Below are 9,274 nucleotides of genomic sequence, written 5' to 3'. Positions count from 1 at the left end.
ACCACAAGGTTGTGATTAAATTTTTATATGAAAACATCTTTTGTCGTTTTGGTACACCCCGAGCCATTATCAGTGATGGGGGATCTCATTTTTGCAACCGATCTTTCGAGGCTTTGGTTCGCAAATATAACATCACCCACAAAGTTGCTACCCCATACCATCCCCAAACGAGTGGACAAGTCGAGGTGTCCAATAGAGAGTTAAAACACATCTTAGAGAAAACGGTACGTCCCGATAGGAAAGATTGGTCTCAAAGGATAAATGATGCACTCTGGGCTTACCGTACCGCCTACAAAACTCCTATTGGCATGTCCCCCTACCGATTAGTTTTTGGTAAAGCTTGTCACTTACCGGTAGAACTTGAACATAGAGCTTTCTGGGCTATAAAAAAATTTAACTTAGACATGGCAGTAACTGGTCCTCACCGAAAACTCCAACTAAGTGAACTTGAAGAATTGCGTAATGAGGCTTGTGAAAATGCTAAAATTTATAAAGCAAGGCTAAGGCTTTTCATGATAAAAATATTAACCGTAAGTCCTTCGAACCTGGTCAAAAGGTTTGGCTGTTCAATTCCAAGGTGCGACTCTTCCCGGGTAAACTTCGCTCTAGGTGGGATGGACCATTCATAGTGAAAAAGGTTTCTCCTTATGGTGCAGTAGAGATCCAACACCTCAATGGTGGACATGTTTTAAAAGTCAATGGTCAAAGGTTAAAACCTTATGTAGACTGTGTTGCCGACGGGCAATTGATCGAATCCCTTAATTTTTCAAACCCTGTTTATCAAAATAATTAAGGACCCACTGTGTCTGGCTGAAGACAATAAACTTAGCGCTTGTTGGAAGGCAACCCAATTCTCTTAGATTATTTCTTAACATTGAGGACAATGTTAGGTTTAGGTTTGGGGGTATTCATCTTGATTTTCATCAAAAAAAAAAGTTAAAAAAAAATAATAAAAAAAATCATCTTTTAAAAAAAATAAAAAATTAAAAATATTTTTTTAAAAAAAATGTATTTATTTTCATAAAATAATAATAAAAAAATATTAAAAAAAAGTTTTGTTAAAAAAAAAAACCTAATTTATATACATTTATGCGAGAATGATAAACACACAAGGTATATAAAATCTAAAAGCCCAATGACTAGTGGGAAGTAATACAAATTTAAGTTGTTTTTATTAAGTCTCTCTTAGGGAGTTGTAAGCTAATTAATACTTTGGAATTTCATTACACACTGGCCGACCCTTCTAAGGTCTAGGCTCGACATTATGTTGATAGTATAGTAGCAACCTTGGACCCTGATGAATCATACTTATCTAATCCAATAAAAAAAAATCAATAAAAATGGATTTAGTCAGGAACATCGAAAAGGGCTACCTATTGTCAAAGGTCCAGTGGGCTTGTGATGAGGACTTCGAGCATAAGTCCGTAGGGGAGTCTTGATGCCCGACACCTTATGCCAACTGGTGTGAGAGTTGTCGACTGATTGCTTGTTACACGGAGAAATCACCACAAGAGTAAAAGTGCACAATTTATATATCTTTCTTTAAAAAAAAAGAAAAAGAAAAAAAAAAGGAAAAATGCTGTATTGACCGAAAAGACAATAGTGTGAAAGCCGTCGTTGTAAAAATTCGAGTAAACTGGAATATTACAGATAAAGCCCGTGAGGTACTAAAGTAAACATCCACAACTCTCGAAATCCTGCAGATAAGATGATTTTGAATCAGTGACCAATCCTTGGAAACTACCGGTATTAGCAATATTTTGGAGATCCGAACTCTTAGCTTGGGTACGGTCCAAATTTCACCGAGCACTCCAGTATAAATAAGTCTTACAACTCCCTAAAAGAAAACTTAATGACTTTAACTTAGATTGCATACTAACCTAGAATTTGGGCTGACTTAGTAAATAAAACCGTGTGTGCTTTGAAATTCTTATCATTTATGTATCTTAGATAATAATAATAATAATAAAAGAGAGTTTTTGAAAATCTTAGCTAGTATGCATTTGGAATTCGATTTTCACTTCAGAGATCAATTGATCTAATAAAAATAAATAAAAAATAAAAAATAAAAAATAAAAAATAATAATAATAATAAATAATAATAAAAAATGATTTATTGAAGTTTGTGGGTATCTTCACTGAAAACTCTCACGAGACTATAACTCGTCCACTAGGGTAACCTAGGGGTTTAAAGCCATGTTGCATATGGTAAATGCAATCGCGATGCCTGCGAAAGTGAGTTAGAGTTGTTCTTTTCTAATTTTATTTTGCTCGAGGACTAGCAAAACATAGATTTGGGGGTGTGATAAGTGCTGATTAATCTATAATTTAATATTCTTTTTCCAGCACTTATCAATGTTCTTAAACGGATAACTACATGTTTTACCATGAAATTGAATAAACAATGAAATAAATTTAAATTATGGTAAGAGGTAAATAATACTTTCTTAAAACAGACTCTAAATTTGTCTCTCTTCTGGTTGAAATCTTTCATAAAAACATATAAGGAGGAGATTGTGTTGACCCGAAATATTAACCTGATGGAGTTGCAATCAAGCTAAGGGTATAATTCAATGGGCTTTGGTCCTGGTTAGATTGAAAGTTATAATTATATGAAAAAATATTTGATTAACCCTTTTATTAAGTCACAGTCTGATCTGGTTGAGTTCAATCTGAAGCGGTATAGTAAGAATTAAAAGTCATTGGGCTCGAGAACAAATTCAAGCAAATCAACAATCATGACCCACCTCAAACCCAAAGTCAATTCCCAACCAATGCCTTGCGTGCCTTCATATAAAATTTATAATTTTAAAACAAAAAAAATAATAATAATAAATAATAATAATAATGAAATAATAAAATAAATAAAAATAATTTCGGGAAGAATTACTGGAAACACTGTTCATATGAACAGTATCCCGTGAAAACACTGTTCATATGAACAGTGTTTTTACAAATATATATATTTATGTATATATATAAATCAAATAATAAATAAATTAATAAAGAATATCCACTGTTTATCTTCTTCTTCTTCCCGATATCCCACTGTTTATCTTCTTTCCCCTCTCCGTTACCTATCCTTTCCAGCTTCCTCCCGCTGCCAAACCTTCCCGTGATCCCGCCTCGCTCACAACAACCCGATCCCCCATCATCCGCGTGCCAAATCCAAGAGGGAGATCAGCCGGGCACCTTCCGCATCCAGCCATGGCGTCGTCCTCATTCCCGGATGCTCCGCCGGCGATCACTCCTCCGCTGCAATCAACGAGCCGCTCCAACCGTCGGGAATCAAATGCTCCGCATCAGCCCGTTCCAGCACGAGTTCCACGGGGTGCAGCCAGCGACCGGATCCCCTGCCTCTCCTTCCGATCGTAACGCTTCCAATTCATCATTCGCACAGACACCTGCAACATCTTTCCGTCCGGATTCATCCCTAGCACCAAGCCGTGATCGGCTCCCAACCGCCGGAAACCCAGCTCGGCATTCATCTACAGCTCAGTCCTCGGCTTCTCCGAGATCCAGATACTCCGAATCAGCACCTCCCATCGATCCCGCGGCCACTCATCTTCTTCCCTCCACCTCCCGTCAATCCAGCGGCCGGCTTCATTTCCGGCCATTACAATCAAACGCTCCACGGATCCCTCCCAAGATCCAGCCACGCCATTGACACCATTCATCCACTATAAAAGGAGGCCATCGTTCGGTGGCAAAGGGGGCTTGGGGGAGGAGAAAACAGGGGAGAACCCCTGTTTCGGTGAAGAAAAGGAAGAAGAAACCGAGCGGGAGAGATAAAAAAATAAAAAAAAGAGAGAAAGGAGGGGGGGAAAGAGAAGAGTTTTGGATATTTTGGGAATAATGGGAGGTGATCAATTTCATTTGAAGATGGGAGGTCGTCCGGAAGCCATGCTCGGCTAAACATCTAGTCTAGGGCTGGATGAAGCTCTAGCAATGTATCAGAGCAATTGTAGTTCTTGTTTTTTATTATTTTGGAGCTTGTTTAAATTCTTATTTCCAATGAAATATTTCTTCATGATATTTAAATTTTGAGCATGCTAGTTATTAATCATGTTTGCTAAAGTAGTCTAAGATGATCCATGCCTAGGAAGATGAAGCGTGCTGCATCCTAGATTAGCATACTTAGGTAGACACTTCATGCTACACCGAAGATGGATCTTCCTAACACTCTTTATGCTTTCATTTTAAAAGGCATGCAGCCAAAATTGCATGCCTCTCCAAAAGATAAAAATTAAGAACACAATCCTTGATGCAATGCTATGTGGTGGATTCCAAACCCTAGATCTATTTACTTTGATAAAAATTTCAATTCGTACTCATAGATTAATTTAGTTAAATCAAGTTAGCAAATTCTTCTTTTTGATTTATTATTAAAGAAAAATAACTAGTCTCCAATCCCTGTGGACCGACACCCGTAATCACTATCCTACAGGATACGTGCTATTGCGTGGTTTTATTTTCAAAATTGAAAGAACCGATCATAGTTCTACAAACTAACTCTTTGATTGGCCTTATATTTGAACTATTTTCATTTTTTATTATAGAAATCTTTGAATAGATTGATAAGGATCAAATGCCATTTTGTATTCTTTTAATTGAGAAACGTTTGATCCCCAAACAACCACCAAAATATGGGGCAGTCTCATTAATACAAAGGCCTGACACCTTCAATCATCATCCATTTTCTAAAAAATATTGTATTAAATCTTCGAGTTGCTTCAGTTTAGTAGATTAGTGACTATTGGTTATATTAGTCATACAAGCAAACAAGCTTAGATAAATTACTCATTAATGTTGTGCGTAATAATTTTTATACCGAATATTTTACTAATAAGATGCTGCATAACAGCAGATTAGATACAAAGAAAGTATGTATATTGTGCTTTTGGAGCATAGAACAAGATTCATGGCCAACCCATCATCAAGCTAGAAATATGCATCAAGTCTGCCAACCTGTCCACAGCCCCATTAGTATCTATGGAAGGGCACCATGAGAATTGTCTCTCCCTATAGTTTTAGTTTTTGTATCCTTTCTGGCCATTTTTGTTAATCTAGCAAGATGCTTTGTAAAATATTTAAATCACATAAAAAAGAAAATCTAACAATTATAATAAAACAGTTGTAAGAAAATATCTGGCCTGTGAGGTGTGAGAGGCACGCCAAGAGACGCACTGTCCTAAAGCCGTTGTTGCCTCCCCACGTGCAGGTATTGGCGGTTAGCGACGGCTCCAAGATACAACCCAAACGGCTCACAGCGGGCCTAATCTACAGTGCACGTCTGTAGTAGGTAGATTACCTAGTCTATATCGGTTGCCCAAAATATAAAATAATATAGAAAATTATAAAAGAGAGAATGGTGGTAGAGAGAAACAATGAGAGCAAGAAGAAGACTCTTGTATTGTATATATGTTGTTAGATGCAAGGAATGGCTCCTTTATAGGCCTTTTGCAATTCAACCATAACGGTTGAATACTTATGGCCTCATTAAGGCCATAATGAGAGATAATGGGAAGTTTTGAAACTTCCAAATGGAATTGAAATACTTAAAGGTTGCAACAACTCTTTTACAAATTTGGGGGTTACAAATCTTTTAATTTACACCTCTTTAAAACTTTTCAAAATTCATTGAAATTCCAACAGTCCCCCACAAGTTTCAAAACTTTATAAAATCATATACATATATATATATATAGAAATTTGGGCAACTTTATAGTATGCAATGGGTGCAGGTGTCTTCCGGACTTGAACCTCCACTTAGTGTTGATAGTTCTAACCTGAAGGATCATAGTGAACTAAGTCTTGAACTAGACCCTTTGGACCAGATTTTAACATGCCACCACTACAAGAAAAAGAAGCTTAGGCGACGCTTTTTAAGGTCTTTACCGACGCTTATAAGCGTCGGTACATTTCTTCCTAACGCTTTCCAAAGCGTCGCCAAAGCGTCGGCTATGTAAGAGTGGAAAAAATATTTGCCGACGCTTTGGAAAAGCGTCGCTAAAAACTCATTTAGCGACGCTTTTAAGCGTCCCTAAAAGTTTAGAATGTCACGCACGTAGCAACGCTTTAAAGCGTCGGTGTTTACAACCACTCCACCCGGCTTCCTGCGCGCCATGCGCCAACCCTCACCTACTTCGTCAACCCTCCGTTTAGCGCCCTCCGTCAACCCCACCCCCTTTAAAACCCTCCCAGGTCCCCACCCCACCTCTCATCCACTCCATCCCAATCCTCGCCACCCATCCGGCTCCCGTCTCCGTCAACCCCACCCCCTTTAAAACCCTCCCAGGTCCCCACCCCACCTCTCATCCACTCCATCCCAATCCTCGCCACCCACCCGGCTCCCGTCTCCGTCAACCCCACCCCCTTTAAAACCCTCCCAAGTCCCCACCCCACCTCTCATCCACTCCATCCCAATCCTCGCCACCCATCCGGCTCCCGTCTCCGTCAACCCCACCCCCTTAAAACCCTCCCAAGTCCCCACCCCACCTCTCATCCACTCCATCCCAATCCTCGCCACCCACCCGGCTCCCGTCTCTCTCTCTCTCTCTCTCTCTCTCTCTCTCTCTCTCCCCCTTTTTTTTTGCTGAAACTCTCTCTTTGCCTTTGGTCTCGTGTGGAGAGCAATGGATCTTCGCCATCGCCGTGTCCAAGCTCCGGGGGAAGCGCTTCGGCGACGACCTCAACCATCGAAATCTGACAGTTCTCGCCAAGCGCTTCGGCGACATCTTCCTCCTCCGCATGGGCCAGCGGAACCTCGTCGTGGTCTCGTCCCCCGAGATGGCCCGCGATGTCTTGCACACCCAGGGCGTCGAGTTCGGCTCCCGTACCCGCAACGTCGTCTTCGACATCTTCACCGGCAAAGGCCAGGACATGGTCTTCACCGTCTACGGCGAGCACTGGCGCACTGGCGCAAGGTCGTGCAGCAGAACCGCCATGGCTGGGAGGAGGAGGCCCGCCGGGTGGTGGAGGACGTCAAGGCCAACCCCAACGCCGCCACCGAGCTGGGTGGACATCTTGGCAAAGGCGGTGGTGGGGATGATGGCGAAGATGCGGCGCATCGTGCCGTGGGCTTGGCACTTGGACGCCAAGCCCAGCGCCTTCTCCAGGACGAGCTCGGTGTCCATCATCGCATCTCCACCTCCGCCCTCCTAATTCCCCACCACCACTTGTTGATCCGCCGATGTGGGGCTAAATCGTTCAACTGATTTTATTTAACTGAGATCGAGAAAGAGCAATGAAGAGAGGAGGGGAGGGGGGTGCGGCCTCTGACGAATTCGAAAATGGCCTCCGACGACGCTTTCAGAAGCGTCGGCCTTTTTTTAATTTTTCGACGCTACTTAGCGTCGTCTTATCCCAGGAAGCGTCAACTAATCTCGACACTTTTTAAACCGCCGACAAAAGACCAAAACTTGCCGACGCTTGCGACAAGCGTCGGCAAAAAAGCGTCGGTAAAACCGACATTTCTAGTAGTGCACACACATAGTATTGATATAGACTTGGTGCGGGTTAGCGCTATTTATGGCCATGCGCTGAATCTTGATTCTCATGAGAGTTATTAGAGAACAGCCCAATTCTCACAGTCGCGGCCTCACGACAACTCTCATTTAGGTGAGTCCTCCAAGAGTACATGTGACCTGTATCCTGCAGGAGTATGCCTGCCTTGGGCTCATTCAGGGTAACACCCTTCCTTAACGTCACATATCAAAGCACTATTGCCATAGGGATGAGCAGGAGACTCTCTCCTTAAAAGTAGTGCTGAAATGAGTCACGCAATATGGATTGTTTCTACCCATTGAACCTTCTTCATGGGATCTCCAATCACAAAGGTTGGGTTACCTCCCTAGGTGACTCCCTTATGGGCTTAAGCCCATCCCCCTCGACAAGTCAATGACAGCTCTCTTAGAAAGAGCTTTGGTCAACTGATCAGCTATATTTTTCTCAGACTTTACAAATTCCAAAGACACAATATTCTTATTCAATAGGCTTTTAACTGATTTATACCTCACTTGCAAATGCCTATTCATTTCTTATTGGTATGTGCTTGCCTTACTAACTCTATTACTGCCTTACTATCACAATGTATGGAAATGGCAGGTATGGGTTTATTAACTAAAGGCATGTTAAGCATCAAGTTCTTAATCCACTCAGCCTCAGAGCAAGTTGTATCTAAAGCTATAAGGTCTGACTCCATAGTACTGCGAGAGATAATAGTTTGTTTCTTAGATCCCCAAGATATTGCTGCTCCACCCAAAAGAAATACATACCCTGAAGTGGACTTTACATCCATATTGTCTGTTATCCAATTCGCATCACTATACCCTTCAACTACATTCGGAAATCCCTTATAACACAATGAGTATTCCAAGGTTCCTTTAAGATATTTAAAGACTCTCTCTAAAGCAACCCAATGATCTTTGCTAGGATTATGAGTATATCTACTAAGTCTCCCAACAGCATATGCTATATCAGGCCTAGTTTTATTTGCTATGTATAACAATGATCCAATCATTTGTGAGTACTTCAGTTGAGATACTGGTTCACCATTATTTTTCTTCAAATGCACATTTAGATCATATGGTATTGATATAGATTTACAATCAAAATAATTAAACTTTTTTAACATCCTTTTTATTGTACTGGTTTGATTAAGAATAATTCCATCAGGTGTTCTTTCCAACTTCATTCCTAAAATTACATAAGCTTCTCCTAAATCCTTCATGTCAAACTTTCTAGAAAGATAAGACTTAACATCATTTACTATCTCCAAATTTGTCCCAAATATTAATATATCATCAACATAAAGACATAAGATCACATGTTCTCCATTACTCTCTTTGCAGTACACACACTTATCATATTCATTAATCTTAAAGTCATATTCTAAGATCACTTTATCAAACTTCTCATGCCATTGCTTAGGAGCTTGTTTAAACCATACAAGGATTTAACTAACTTACAGACCTTATGTTCTTGACCTTTAACTACAATACCTTCAGGTTGCTCCATATATATCTCTTCATTTATGTCTCCATTTAGAAAGGCAGTCATAACATCCATTTGATGAATCACTAGATTATGCACTGATGCTAAGGCAACTAAAATTCTAATCGTAGTTATCCTAGATACAGGTGAATATGTATCAAAGTAATCTATTCCTTCCTTTTGTATAAAACCTTTAGCCACTAGTCTGGCTTTGTACTTGTCTATGGTTCCATTAGGTTTTAACTTCTTCTTGAACACCCATTTACACCCAATAGCTTTA

The 9,274-nt window shown here is 40.4% G+C and overlaps 1 pseudogene; it reads left to right on the top strand.

Moving 5' to 3' along the window:
- Positions 1-5,368: 5,368 nt before the first annotated feature.
- Positions 5,369-7,304, top strand: LOC120111567 (annotated as a pseudogene).
- The last annotated feature ends 1,970 nt before the right edge of the window (positions 7,305-9,274 follow it).

This window comes from Phoenix dactylifera, chromosome 1 (assembly GCF_009389715.1).
Source record: "Phoenix dactylifera cultivar Barhee BC4 chromosome 1, palm_55x_up_171113_PBpolish2nd_filt_p, whole genome shotgun sequence".
In the NCBI taxonomy this organism is placed as follows: Eukaryota; Viridiplantae; Streptophyta; class Magnoliopsida; order Arecales; family Arecaceae; genus Phoenix; species Phoenix dactylifera.
The sequence above is the reverse complement of the archived record's forward strand: the minus strand, read 5'-3'. Positions and strand labels throughout refer to the sequence as shown.